The following is a 15,462-nucleotide window of genomic DNA, read 5'->3' on the forward strand; positions in this document are numbered from 1 at the left end:
CACAAAAGTGCAGCAAGATTTCTGCGAGGGAGAGCGATGGATTTTCTAAGAACAAGTTATTCTGAATCCCTTAACTTTCCTTCAAAGTGGTTTTGAGGAGGAATGCATTTGATTGGTGCAAATGTAGTATGTGTTAATATCCCTATGCAAAAACACTCCTCAGTTCATTAAAACATTTCAGGGCCATAGTATGTTAGAAATTAAGTCAAAGAATTTGATTTTTTGTTTTGAACCCTGAATTCATTTGATTGTCTCAGCTTTGAGCGATCTAAATGTTTGGGTTTAGTGATTCAAATATTGCATTTGTGCAAGCAGTTTGACATCTGTTCAGAGTGATATGAGTGCATTTGGTGTATACTAAGGGTGTGCCTATATTTGTGTTTGTTGTCTTTATTTTATTTTGACCTCATGGCTTATCACACATACCAGCTGCTTGATAATGCATTATTCTCTGCACTGGTAGGATTACGTGGTGTTTCTAGAAAAACAAACTTCAGAGGACAAAGAAATGTTGAAAACCGAAGGCCCAGCAGGAAATAGCGCAGCACATGTCTCAGAATCGGAACGAAGGTCAAAACTATAAAAGAAAATGAGCAAAGGCTGCATTTGAAGGAAACCTAGCTCTGCCTGCAGCTGTAAATCAGCTCCGTCCTCCCAATTCCATTTCTCCTGATTTTCCGTCCAACTTGGGTGTGTGTGTGTTTGTTTAGTGAGAACAGTAGTGCTCTAGGAGGAAGGTGTGTGTGTGTGTGTGTGTGTGTGTGTGTGTGTGTGTGTGTGTGTGTGTGTGTGTGTATTTATGGTTAGCTGTAACTGCTACAGTAGTTCTGTTGACTCAGTAAACGGCACACACCAAGAATAGAATCCTGTTTCTTTCCATGAAACCACACAAAGCAAGAGCTCTTGATGATTTTGTTCTCTTCCTCATTATGCACAAATTGCACTGGATGCCAGTTTGATAGACAGCTAAAAGCAATCTAATGCACTCAGCCTACACTGAATGTAAACAGCCGTGCCTGACTGACAGTAGTGTGTGCAACTGGTAAACAGACAGTTTGTTTGGCCCAGAGAGATGTTAGCAGCTCCCTGACTTGGCTCCCTCAGGACTAGGCCTGGGCGGGGACCCTCCTTCCCTCCCTTGGCGCAGGGCCTGGTGGTGTGACCTGACGGAGGGAGGAAAGTAGGGAGGAACGGATGGGAGTTTGTCTTAGTGTTCTATATGAGTTAAAGTGAAACCTTATTCTCTGTTTCTCCTTTTCGCCAGGTGAGACGGCCTGCTCCAACAGAGGCCCCTGGATGCAGTGCTTCCCACCGCTAAGAGAGAAGGTAAGGTGAGCTGTAACTTGCTGACTTTCGCTTTAATGATTTCCATAGCCATACGGTATGCTACTCAACTAGCCAGAGACTTTTAACAGCTCACATGTGGAGTGTTCACTGTGAGCTGCTGAAGTGTGTTTGTTTTATTCATTTATTAATGTTACTGTCAACAGTCAGTTGGTGTTCACTATGACATGAATGCAAAGACACATCTGTACCCTATCTCTCCATGAAGTGTGGACCTTTTAACTTGAGCAAGACAGAAAAATAGGGCAAGTCCCTCTTGGTGTGCAGCACATTTGCTTTCTTTTTTGACAGGTATTTAACTGTAGTTAACTTGTAATGCATTTCCCCAGAAATCAGTGATGGACGTATGGCTTGCATTTGTTCCCTTTTGAATACCACCTGAATTTTTGTCCATGTGAATGGTTCTGTGTCAGTGTGCATAGTCAGAGCAGAATGCAAATAGGAAAGGAGAGAACCGATATAACAGAACTTAGCTCTGGAGCTTGCCGGATATGTTAGAATGTGTTTGGGTTTGAGGGGAGAGAATGTTTGGGGTTGTGGGAGGACTGCTGTGCTATTATTATCATTATTATTATTATGACAGAACAATACTTCAGAGAGATATGCTAAACCCTCAAAACAGCCAGTTTGCCTGGAGGATGTTTCCATCTTCCATACAGAGTTAGAGAATGTGTAATGAGTAGTTACTATTTCTTTTTTGCAGTCGCCCATCATTACTACCGTGGATATTTAAGTCTCTTCTGGAGAGGAGACCATTTCAGGGTCTTAATCCATATTGACTGGTTTCCATAAATAGTCCTATAGACAGCCCACTGTTTAACACATCTGCTCTTTGGTTCCAGATGGCAAACCAAGTGTCCGTTTATATTAGTGACTCATATTCAAACAGATAAGCTCACCTACATTAAGTTTCACAGCGGTAGGACCAGAGAGATAAAGTGTTATTTAAGTGTGTAAGGTCTGTCTTCCTCTGACCTATTTTGTGCTTAGGTTAATTTAAGTATTGCTTTGCTGTTGCCTGTGGCTGTACCGTAGTGGCACACTTTAACTATACTGCAGCCAGTGGTGAGAAAGTGTCTCTTACTGCCAAATATAAATCAGGAAGTGTTTACATTTTGTCTCATGAGTCATGAGATTTAACAGTGAATTACACATTAACCAGGGTCATGTTTGACTGATATCCTACAGGCCACACCTAGACTAACATCTGTATTAGCACATGTAAATCAACACACAACATAAGAATTTTATTTTCTGATTTACTAGTGTTAAGTGCCTTTAATAGTGAACTGAGATTAACTCTATAGATTTTTTGCCTCAGGTTTATCATAACATCAGCTGATACTAATTACATAGCACTTTTTTTTCCAGTATTGTCTTCTATTTGTAATGGCTAGTATTTTGCACAAAGTGTCCCATTTACTGGAGATGCCACGGTGTCCAGTGTTCACACACTATGAGTTAACAGATGGAAGATTGCTTAAATTCTGTCCACATGTCTGCACAATTATGTCAGTACTGAGTCACTCTGGCTTTGTTTTTGTCTTAATCATCCAGAAGCAACAGTTTAAAGCAGCAGTTGCTGCTGCTGGGATATCAAAATTGAAGAATTGTCCCTATGCCTCATTTACAACCCCCAAACACTTTTTTTTTTTTTTTACTGATTTACTTTTTCTATCTCTGTCTCAGGTTTGATGATATCTAATCAACATAAATGTATAAATGACCCATAGATAGGCAAACTTACAACTGTGGCATCAAGTCTCTTGTGTTTATTGCTCAGAGCTAAAGACCAAAGTCATCCGCTCAATAACTATCTGAAGAGAGGAATTTAATCTTTTTTTCTTCTTTCGGCTGCTCCCGTTAGGGGGTCGCCATAGTGGATCATCCATTTCCATCTCTTCCTGTCCTCTACATCCTCCTCTGTCACGCCAGCCACCTGCATGTCCTCCCTCACCACATCATAAACCTCCTCTTTAGCCTTCCTCTTTTTCTCTTGCCTGGAAGCTCCATCTTAACATCCTTCTCCCAATATACTCAGCATCTCTCCTCCACACATGTCCAAGCCATCTCAATCTTGCCTCTCTTGCTTTGTCTCCAAACCATCCAACCTGAGCTGTCCCTGAAATATACTCATTCCTAATCCTGTCAGTCTTTGTCAGTCCCAATCAAAATCTTAGCATCTTCAGCTCTGCCACCTCCAGTTCCACCTCCTGCCTTTTCGTCATTGCCACCATATCCAAACCATACAACATAGCTGGTCGCACTATCATGTAAACCTTCCCTTTAACTCTTGCTGGTATCTTTCTGTTGCAAATCACTCTTCTCTATCCAGTCCACCCTGCCTGCACTCTCTTCTTCACCTCTCTTCTGCACCTCCCGTTACTTTGAACAGTTGACTCCAGGTATTTAAACTCATCCACCTTTGCCACCTCTACTCCTTGCATCCTTACCATTCCGCTGTCCTCCCTCTCATTCACGCATATGTATTCTGTCTTGGTCCTACTGACTTTGATTCCTCTTCTCTCCGGTGCATACCTCCATCTCTCCTGGCTCTCCTCAACCTGCTCCCTACTCTCACTACATGTCTTGATGCATGCTCAATAATCCAGGTAAGATAATCCCACAGAGTTGACCAGTTCATCTGGACACAACATTTAGTGAGAGAAACATTTCATCACCCATCTAAGTGACTTCATCAGTCTCAGCTGACTGCAGGTATCCCCAGCCTTATAAACAGCACAGCTCCATCACGACTGAAACCAACGATCGGTTTTATATGCAAATTGTCGTGACCATTAATTACAGTTACAATTGCCATGTGTACTATTCACAGAGGATTGGGGAATTGGAATCACAGCATTGTAAGATGGCAACAGATGTACTCTTAGCCCCCCCCCCCCCCCCGGTTCAGGGATAGGCGTTCTCTCTTCACATAGAGGCCTCTTTGACTCCCTGTTCAGTTGAGACACATATTTTCCAAACACCGCATCTCAGTTGCTTTCAAACCCCAAAACACGCTGTGCCAGAAATTAGCCCACCTGAAGGATCGGGTCCCCCAGCACAAACAGAGCAATATAGTGTACACTGTTAAGTGCTGGGAGGATTGCTATGAATTGTACATCGGGGAAACCAAACAGACTGGCGAAGAGGATGGCACAACATAGAAGAGCTAATGCATCAGGCCAGAACTCTGCAGTCGACACCCATCTACAGGCCAATGGCCACTCTTTAAAGGATGAGGATGTGCACATCCTTGATAGGGAGGAATGCTGGTTTGAACCAGGATACTCTCATTATAGATCACAATATCATTGGCGAACTTCATAGTCCACGGAGACTCCTACATGATCTCGTCCGTTACCCTGTCCATCACCATTGCAAACAAGAAAGGGCCGAGAGCTGATCCTTGATGTAATCCCGCCTCCATCTTGAACCCATCCGTCACTCCTACCGCACAGCTGACCAATGTCACAATGCCCTCATACATACCCTGCACCACTCTCACATACTTCTCTGCCACTCTTGACTTCCTCATACAATACCATACCTCCTTTCTCGGCACCCTGTCATATGCTTTCTGTAAATCCACAAAGACACAATGTAACGGGCCTTTTCTATACTTCTCAATTAAGACTCTCAAAGCAAACATTGCATCTGTAGTGCTCTTTTGTGGCATGAAATCATGCTGCTGCTCACTAATCACCACCTCTCCTCTTAACCTAACTTCCACTACTCTTCATAACTTCATGCTCTGGCTGATCAACTTTATACCTCTGTAGTTACAACAGCTATGCACAACACCCTTATTCTTGAAACTCTGCACCAGTACACGTCTCCACTTCTCAGCCTCTCACTTTCCAAGATTGTGTTAAACAATCTAGTTAAACACTCGCCTGCCATCTCTCCTAAACATCTCCATGCCTCCACAGGTATGTCATCAGGACCAACTTCCTTTCCACTCTTCATCCACTTCATAGCTGCCCTCACTTCATCCTTGCTAATCCAGCGTACTTACTGATTCACTATCCCCACATCATCCAACCTTCTCTCTCATTTTCTTCGCTCATCAGCCCCTCAAAGTACTCCTTCCACCTTCTCAACACGCGCTCCTCGCTTGTCAGCACATCTTCATCTCTATCCTTTATCACCCTAACCTGCTGCACATCCTTCTCAGCTTGCTCCCTCTGTCTACTAAATTGATACAGGTCCCTTTCTCCTTTTTCAGTGTCCAACCTGTCATACAACTCACCATACGCCTTTTCCTTTGCCTTCACCACCTCTCTTCACCTTATGCCGCATCTCATTGTACTCCTGTCTACTTTCTTCATCTCTGTACCCATCGCATTTCTTCTTCACCAACATCTTCCTCCGTAAACTTTCCTGTACTCCTCCATTCCACCACCAAGTCTCCTTGTCTTCCTTCTTCTGTCTAGATGACACCACAAGTAACTTCCTAGCTTCTCCCCCACCATTTCTAAAGTAGTTGCCCAGCCATCCGGCAACTCTTCACTACCACCCAGTGCCTGTCTTAGCACCTCCCTGAACTCCACACAACAGTCTTCCTTCTTCAACTTCCACCTTTTGATCATTGGTTTGCCTTCACCCTCATCCTCATCTTGATCTCCAAAGTCATCCTACAGATCACCATCTGATGCTGCCTAGCTATGTTCTCCCCTGTCACCACCTTGCAGTCTCCAGTCTCTCAGATTGCACCTCTTGCATAAGATATAGTCCACCTCCAATCAGCACTCTCTCCTCCTTAGGTACACTCTCCACCACTTCGTCGAACGCACTCCAGAATTCTTCTTTCTCTTCCATCTCACCCAAACTTGCGGGACATATGCACTGACAACATTCATCATCACACCTTCGATTTTCAGCTTCATACTCATCACTCTGTCTGACACCTTCTTCAACTCCAACACACTCTTGACATACTCTTCTGTCAGGATTACCCCTACCCCATTTCTCCTCCCATCCACACCATGATAGAAGAGTTTGAACCCACCTCCGATGCGCCTGGCCTTACTCCCCTTCCACCTGGCCACTTGCACACACAGTATGTCTAAATAATAATAATAAATCAAATTTATATAGTGCTTTTCTATGAGTGAATGAATGCCTTTATTTGTCATTGCACAGCTGTACAATGAAATTAAGTGCAACTCCCCAGTGGTACAAAATAGAAAAAATAAAATATATACAAATAGTCAAAATACAAGTAGATACACATTTGCAACAAAGTCGCTTTACAATCAATGGCGGTGAAACAAGACAACAGATAAACATAACACAGACATACAGGGATGGATGGGGGGGGGGGCTATGAGAGGGAGAAGTGGAAGCCACACATGACGCCAGCAGTACTCTTCAACTTAAAATAGATACAAAGGGAAAAGAAAAACAAAAAACAACAGCACTGTAGACATTGATTTTCTGTAGGGGTTTACTCCCGTAGCCTATTCCTCTCCAGAGGAATAGGCTACCTTCCTTCTATCCAGCATATCAGCCAGCTCTCTCCCTTTACCATTCTTTGTGCCAACATTCAAAGTTACGAATCTCACCTCACAACTCCTACCCTTCCTTCTCTCCCACTGCTTCTGGAGATATCTTCACCCTCTCCTTCTTCTTTACCCAACAGTAGCATAGTTTCCCTTGGCACCCTGCTAGCCAACAGCACTGGTGGCGGTCATTGGTAACCCGGGCCTCGACCGATCTGGTATGGAATCTGATTTCTGATCCGCATATTTGCTTTGGCAAAGGTTTTACATCGGACGCCCCTCCTGATGCAACCCTCCTCGTTTAACCGGGATTGAGACCGGCACTCAGAATGCATTGGCTTGTGCATCCCCAGTGGCTGGGTTGAAGAGGAGGATTTAATGATGAATGGAAATTGGAGAAGTCAGTGCTCATAGTCAAACTGCTCCCCTTTCTGTATTCAGTCATTGTTTAAACTGTAAAGCTCATTGTTTAATCGAAAATCTACTCATATCAATATTGCTCAAATGAGTTAATACGCAGTGAGAGGAGTAACATAAGGCTAAAAGAGTTAACCTACACCAGGGGTTTTCAAAGTTTGAGACAGTGGGCCTCCCCTCTATAGATCTTAAAAAGATGCCCCCTCCCAAAAAAAAAAACCAGTTGAAAAACTTAAGACATGACAGCTCAATGACATAAGACCATTATCTCAGCTATTTTGAGCCTCATAAAAACTTCTTGAAAGTCCATATTGCTAATATACCACACATTTCAGGTCAACAGCTAGACATAGTTGGCCACATCAATTTGTCTTTGCAGTGAGTGAAAGGGGCTCTGTGGAGTGCCATTTAACACTTGATCCTTTACATCCTGTACCATGTCTGAGTTGAGCCAGAGTGTTGTCAGAAAGTGGGATAGAATAGAGCTTAGCTGTTGCTGCCTCTCCTTTCATCACAGAACACATTTTCTTGGCGGCATGCAGAATTAATATCTTTCCAGTGTTGTGCACTTTATCTGACTTGGCAATGTGTAATGCAACGTGGTATGAGGCTTTGGTGGCCTTCACATTCATTTTAATAAACTCCTCTACTCTACCCTTGTGAAGCCAGCCTAAATCTTGAAAGCTCACTTTTCACAATGCGTGATAGTCTGGAATGCATCCACTGAGAATTAATTGAGTTGGCAGCTGGGAGCCAGACCAATCAGTGACTTAGATGATTATGTCATTGAGCAGCAGCATATTTTGAAAAAGACTACAATGGCTGCACTAAAAAAAAGTTATCGTCAATGATGATATAGAATTAAGTTTTATGAAAGACATTTACAAAGACAGCAAAAATTGTGTACATGCTTAATAACTTGGTTATATCACCAGACTTGTAGTGGTATTTAGTACTGAACAGTACACTGGTCATGATGTTGCATCACTGCATCCTGTTCACCTAAAGCCCAAGTTGATGTACTGTTAATCATATTCATGGCATTTTGGTTTGACAACTCTGGTTACAGGTTGTGACCCTGCTGGTCTCAAAAATCTTTCCATTTCGATAGTTAAATGCAATTACTTAAATTAATTTCATGGTTATTACCCTGCAGAACAAAAACAATGCCAACTTGCCACTGACCAAACTAAAATTATCATGGAACTCACTGAAATACAATACTTATTGAATCTACTCGTTTCGTCTTTGATATGGACAGCGGATTTGTTGGATAGTGGATAGGGCTGGATAGCGTGTAGAACTATACTACATCTTAACCACATGACAGATATTTGAGGGCCAATCCCATTTCAAGCCGAAAAATAGAATATGGGAATTCTTTGAAAATAGACTTATGGACCATGATTCCGAACATTAGACAATACAGCACTGACATCGTGGTGACATGAATGATGTCTGGAAAGAAACTGGGAAGTGATTATGATGTTTAAAGATGAAGACATTTGCGGGTTCTTTCCTGGCATCATGGAGCGCAACAGCTTCTGCATCATTTATAAAAAGATTTTGTGATACCAGATGTAACATCAATCGCAATGAAATCCGCTTTCCACGTATGGTCTATTAAATACTTGTGAAGAGGTGACGATGGCAAGGAAACGGACGTCTTTTTACCTGTAATAACCAATTTCTTTTTACTTGTAATCCATCTACGGGCCGAAAAATGCCCTGCCAGTGGTTCAAACTAACTGTTCTTTGGTCCTTCAAATCACCTAGTGAAACCCCTCACCCAACCAACAATTGCACAGTTACAGCTTGGCAGCCATTAATAAGCAAAGCATTTCTGGCAAACATTCTGGTCTTCTCAACTTAATGAAATAGTGTGCATGTGCACTTAGAAAAATGAAAGTTGTTACCCAAAGCTTTTGAAGAGTGGTCTGTTTTTACATTACATTACAGTCATTTAGCAGACGCTTTTATCCAAAGTGACTTACAATAAGTGCATTTAATGTAGGAAATCAGGAGAACTACTAGTCATCAGAGGTCATAAGTGCATCTTCTCTCTAAACAAGCATCTAAGAGCAAAACCAGTGCTAAAGTAAAAGTGCAAGAACGATATATATATATATATATATATATATATATATATATATATATATATATATACACACATATTTTAAATGAGTGAATACAATAACTGCAAAGAGCAAGTAACAGGGTAGTAGTTCTTGAAGAGGTGAGTTTTCAACCTGCGCCGAAAGATGGGCAGAGACTCCACTGTCTGGACATCAGTGGGGAGTTCATTCCACCACTGTGGGGCCAGGACAGAAAAGAGCCGTGACCGGTTTGATTGGCAGCAGGGGCCTCTGAGCGACAGGGCAACCAGGCGTCCCGAGGCAGCAGAGCGAAGTGGTCAGGCGGAGGTGTAGGGCTTGACCATGGCCTTGAGATAGGAAGGAGTTGTTCCTTTCACTGCCCTGTAGGCTAGCACCAGTCTTAAACTGGATGCAAGCAGCTACTGGGAGCCAGTGTAGGGACATGAGAAGGGGAGTTGTGTGGGAGAACTTAGGGCGGTTGAACACCAGACGAGCTGCAGCTTTCTGAACAAGCTCCAGAGGTCTGATGGCCGACACCGAGGCACCAACAAGGAGGGAGTTGCCGTAGTCCAGCCGGGAGATGACCAGAGCATGGATGAGCACCTGTGCCATCTCGTCGGTGAGGAATGGGCGATTCCTCCTGATGTTATAGAGGAGAAATCTGCAGGAGCGAGCAACCAATGCAGCGTTTGCGGCAAATGACAGTTGGTCATCCAGGATCACACCCAGATTCCTCGCAGCCCGAGTTGGTGTCACCACGGTGTTGTCAATGGTGATGGCCAGGTCTCGGTGCGGGCAACCTTTCCGCGGGAGGAACATCAGCTCTGTCTTGTCCAGATTGAGCTTCGGGTGGTTTGTCACCATCCTCTCCGAGATGCCAGTGAAGCATGCAGCAATGCGTGTCTGTACTTGTGTGTCAGAGGGAGGAAAGGACAAGATCAGCTGGGTGTCATCAGCATAACAATGGTAAGAGAAGTCATGCGAGCAAATAACAGAACCCAGGGATGTCGTGTACAGGGACAACAGGAGAGGACCCAGAACCGAGCCTTGTGGAACGCTTGTAGTCAGTCTACGAGGCTCCGACACAGATCCCCTCCATGTCACCTGGTGGGAGCGACCCGTCAGGTAGGATGCAAACATTGAGAGTGCAGAGCCTGTGACACCCAGCCCCTCGAGGGTAGAGAGGAGGATCTGGTGGTTCACTGTGTCGAACGCAGCTGACAGGTCCAGGAGTATTTTACTTTTACAAAACCAGTCTCAAGAGTAAAGGTGCAGCCTTTGGATCAGACAATGTGGGCAACCTCATTACCAACTGAACCCTTCCAAAATCACTTAAAATGTTTGTCTATGGTTACAGCGCATACCACATGGTCGCAACTATCACTGGTTCGATTCCAGCCAGCGACATTTGGTGCATGTCATACCCCTCTCTCTTTTTCTCCCATTTCCTGTCTGCCTTTCACTGTCACTGTCTAATAAAAGTAAAAATTAAAAAAAATCTTAACAAATTAAAAATAAAAATATAAAGATATAAAGATATATAGTATATACATAAAATATATTTTTTAAATATTTTATTTTTAATATTTAAAATATTTTATGTATATAAAATTTCCTCTCACCTGTATATATACATATAGATGTGTGTGTATGTGTGTGTGTGTGTGTATATATATGTATGTGTGTGTGTATGTGTGTGTGTGTGTGTGTGTGTATGTATGTATATGTATATGTATATGTATAGTGTTTTTTTTTCTGAAATAGAGATACAGGAAAAAAGTTTTAATACATTGCAGTGTATTAACACTTTTTTCCTCTATCTATCTATCTATCTATCTATCTATCTATCTATCTATCTATCTATCTATCTATCTATCTATCTATCTATCTATCTATCTATCTATCTATCTATCTATCTATCTATCTATCTATCTATCTATCTATCTATCTATCTATCTATCTATCTATCTATCTATCTATCTATCTATCTATCTATCTATCTACACTCACCGGCCACTTTATTAGGCACACATGTCCAACTGCTCGTTAACGCAAATTTCTAATCAGCCAATCACATGGCAGCAACTCAATGCATTTAGGCATGTAGACATGGTCAAGACGATCTGCTGTAGTTCAAACCGAGCATCAGAATGGGGAAGAAAGGTGATTTAAGTGACTTTGAACGTGGCATGGTTGTTGGTGCCAGACGGGCTGGTCTGAGTATTTCAGAAACTGCTGATCTAATGGGATTTTCACGCACAACCATCTCTAGGGTTTACAGAGAATGGTCCGAAAAAGAGAAAATATCCGGTGAGCGGCAGTTCTGTGGGCGAAAATGCCTTGTTGATGCCAGAGGTCAGAGGAGAATGGCCAGACTGGTTCAAGCTGATAGAAAGGCAACAGTAACTCAAATAACTACTCATTACAACCGAGCTATGCAGAAGAGCATCTCTGAACGCACAACACGTCGAACCTTGAGGCAGATGGGCTACAGCAGCAGAAGACCACACCGGGTACCACTCCTGTCAGCTAAGAACAGGAAACTGAGGCTACAATTCGCACAGGCTCACCAAAATTGGACAATAGAAGATTGGAAAAACGTTGCCTGGTCTGATGAGTCTCGATTTCTGCTGCGACATTCAGATGGTAGGGTCAGAATTTGGCGTCAACAACATGAAAGCATGGATCCATCCTGCCTTGTATCAACGGTTCAGGCTGGTGGTGGTGGTGTAATGGTGTGGGGGATATTTTCTTGGCACACTTTGGGCCCCTTAGTACCAATTGAGCGTCGTGTCAACGCCACAGCCTACCTGAGTATTGTTGCTGACCTTGTCCATCCCTTTATGACCACAGTGTTCCCATCTTCTGATGGCTACTTCCAGCAGGATAACGCGCCACGTCATAAAGCTCGAATCATCTCAGACTGGTTTCTTGAACATGACAATGAGTTCACTGTACTCAAATGGCCTCCACAGTCACCAGATCTCAATCCAATAGAGCACCTTTGGGATGTGGTGGACCAGGAGATTCGCATCATGGATTTGCAGCCGACAAATCTGCAGCAACTGCGTGATGCTATCATGTCAATATGGACCAAACTCTCTGAGGAATGTTTCCAGTACCTTGTTGAATCTATGCCACGAAGGATTAAGGCAGTTCTGAAGGCAAACGGGGGTCCAACCCGGTACTAGCAAGGTGTACCTAATAAAGTGGCCAGTGAGTATATATATATACATATATATACATATATATATATATATATATATACACTACCGTTCAAAAGTTTGGGATCACATTGAAATGTCCATATTTTTGAAGGAAAAGCACTGTACTGTTCAATGAAGATAACTTTAAACTAGTCTTAACTTTAAAGAAATACACTCTATACATTGCTAATGTGGTAAATGACTATTCTAGCTGCAAATGTCTGGTTTTTGGTGCAATATCTACATAGCTGTATAGAGGCCCATTTCAAGCAACTATCACTCCAGTGTTCTAATGGTACAATGTGTTTGCTCATTGGCTCAGAAGGCTAATTGATGATTAGAAAACCCTTGTGCAATCATGTTCACACATCTGAAAACAGTTTAGCTCGGTACAGAAGCTACAAAACTGACCTTCCTTTGAGCAGATTGAGTTTCTGGAGCATCACATTTGTGGGGTCAATTAAACGCTCAAAATGGCCAGAAAAAGAGAACTTTCATCTGAAACTCGACAGTCTATTCTTGTTCTTAGAAATGAAGGCTATTCCATGCGAGAAATTGCTAAGAAATTGAAGATTTCCTACACCGGTGTGTACTACTCCCTTCAGAGGACAGCACAAACAGGCTCTAACCAGAGTAGAAAAAGAAGTGGGAGGCCGCGTTGCACAACGGAGCAAGAAGATAAGTACATTAGAGTCTCTAGTTTGAGAAACAGATGCCTCACAGGTCCCCAACTGGCATCTTCATTAAATAGTACCCGCAAAACACCAGTGTCAACATCTACAGTGAAGAGGCGGCTGCGGGATTCTGGGCTTCAGGGCAGAGTGGCAAAGAAAAAGCCATATCTGAGACTGACCAATAAAAGAAAAAGATTAAGATGGGCAAAAGAACACAGACATTGGACAGAGGAAGACTGGAAAAAAGTGTTGTGGACGGATGAATCCAAGTTTGAGGTGTTTGGATCACAAAGAAGAACGTTTGTGAGACGCAGAACAAATGAAAAGATGCTGGAAGAATGCCTGACGCCATCTGTTAAGCATGGTGGAGGTAATGTGATGGTCTGGGGTTGCTTTGGTGCTGGTAAGGTGGGAGATTTGTACAGGGTAAAAGGGATTCTGAATAAGGAAGGCTATCACTCCATTTTGCAACGCCATGCCATACCCAGTGGACAGCGCTTGATTGGAGCCAATTTCATCCTACAACAGGACAATGACCCTAAACACACCTCCAAATTGTGCAAGAACTATTTAGAGCAGAAGCAGGCAGCTGGTATTCTATCGGTAATGGAGTGGCCAGCGCAGTCACCAGATCTGAACCCCATTGAGCTGTTGTGGGAGCAGCTTGACCGTATGGTACGCAAGAAGTGCCCATCCAACCAATCCAACTTGTGGGAGCTGCTTCTGGAAGCGTGGGGTGCAATTTCTCCAGATTACCTCAACAAATTAACAGCTAGAATGCCAAAGGTCTGCAATGCTGTAATTGCTGCAAATGGAGGATTCTTTGACAAAAGCAAAGTTTGATGTAAAAAAAATCTTATTTCAAATACAAATCATTATTTCTAACCTTGTCAATGTCTTGACTCTATTTTCTATTCATTTCACAACATATGGTGGTGAATAAGTGTGACTTTTCATGGAAAACACAAAATTGTTTGGGTGATCCCAAACTTTTGAACGGTAGTGTATATATATGTTCATCTGCTCCAGTGTAACCCAGTGAGCAATTTTGTTGTTGTTGTTGAATTTCTGGTGAAAACATGTAAAGGCATCTAAATGGTAACTAGGCAATATTTTGTTTAAAAGTGAGTTTTCAAGATGTCTATGGCAACACACTTACTGTTCAGCATGAATAGTTCTCGGTGTTAGTTTATGGGTAGTACACAAAAATATTGTGTAAAATGAATGTGGTTAATCTTAAATGTAGCAGTGGGCAGAAGAACCACCTTTCATATTTCATTTAGTTGCATGAGTTATAAGTAGGCTAAACTTCGCCCAATGATATTTGAGCTGGTGTGAGCCTAGCCGTTACATATAACTCCATAAACATCTAGATGACAGCTATTGCTGTAACTTACACCTTTGTTATCATCAACTTATTTGACTTTACTACCGTAAATGAAAGGAGGAAGTCCCTAACTATATTACATTGTGGGACTACAAGTAGAAAGAAATTATAAACAATAACATCATCGTGTTTAGTAAATGGGATAACTCCTGGCTACCCTAATACTATTGCTGCTGTTTCTGTTCGAGGTGTTGCTGCTAAAAGAGGCAATTCAGATTAATGTCAGTCTATGTAGCCTTCATGCATACTGAATAACTTTTTGTCTACTTCTGTCTGAAATCAAGCACCCTTTATTCCAAATAATTACTAAGAATTTTGCCTGGCAAATCTGTCACTGTTATCATTGAAAGCTCAATTTTTTGCTACACTGGAATCAAAAGCTTGACAGGCGTAGCAAAAGTAACCAAAGGGGGTGGGGCTTAGGCATAGCAGCACAAAAGTCCAATGGAGTTGAATAGGTAGTGATACCAATGGCACTCTATTGCGGTTACAAGTTTTTATTACAGTCCCCTGGTCCAGAGCAATTTCGTGGAATACAAGTCATGTGATCAGGGCTTTGATGTGGAGGAATAAAACATGGGAAATGTGAGCCTAAGATGGATGTCAAGCTGAGTAAATCACAGTTCATTACTACATGCTAAATAGCGTCCAAGCAGGACGGTTTACACCTGATTTATTGTTCTGCGTTGACATGACTGTGGGCTCCACTGTTGGCAGCAGCGGGATGTCTGTAACTATGCAAGGGGCTCCGCTGCAGGCCTACGGGCACCTCCTCAAAAATGTAACTGCACGTGAGGCTATGGGGCTACAGCAACACGGTATGCTGTGATTGGT

General features: G+C 42.6%; 1 protein-coding gene across 2 annotated transcripts in view; it reads left to right on the forward strand.

The window, feature by feature from the left end:
• osbpl5 (oxysterol binding protein-like 5) overlaps positions 1 to 15,462 on the forward strand; it is an 88,756-nt gene that overhangs the window by 14,220 nt on the left and 59,074 nt on the right. Inside the window, exon 2 of one of the 2 annotated variants that reach the window (XM_056281409.1) lies at positions 1,265 to 1,331. The gene's annotated coding sequence lies outside the window, so the exon portion shown is untranslated. The remainder of the gene's footprint in view (positions 1 to 1,264; positions 1,332 to 15,462) is intronic. The other variant, XM_056281408.1, reaches the window with a different exon arrangement.

Source organism: Lampris incognitus, chromosome 6 (assembly GCF_029633865.1).
Source record: "Lampris incognitus isolate fLamInc1 chromosome 6, fLamInc1.hap2, whole genome shotgun sequence".
Classification (NCBI taxonomy): Eukaryota; Metazoa; Chordata; class Actinopteri; order Lampriformes; family Lampridae; genus Lampris; species Lampris incognitus.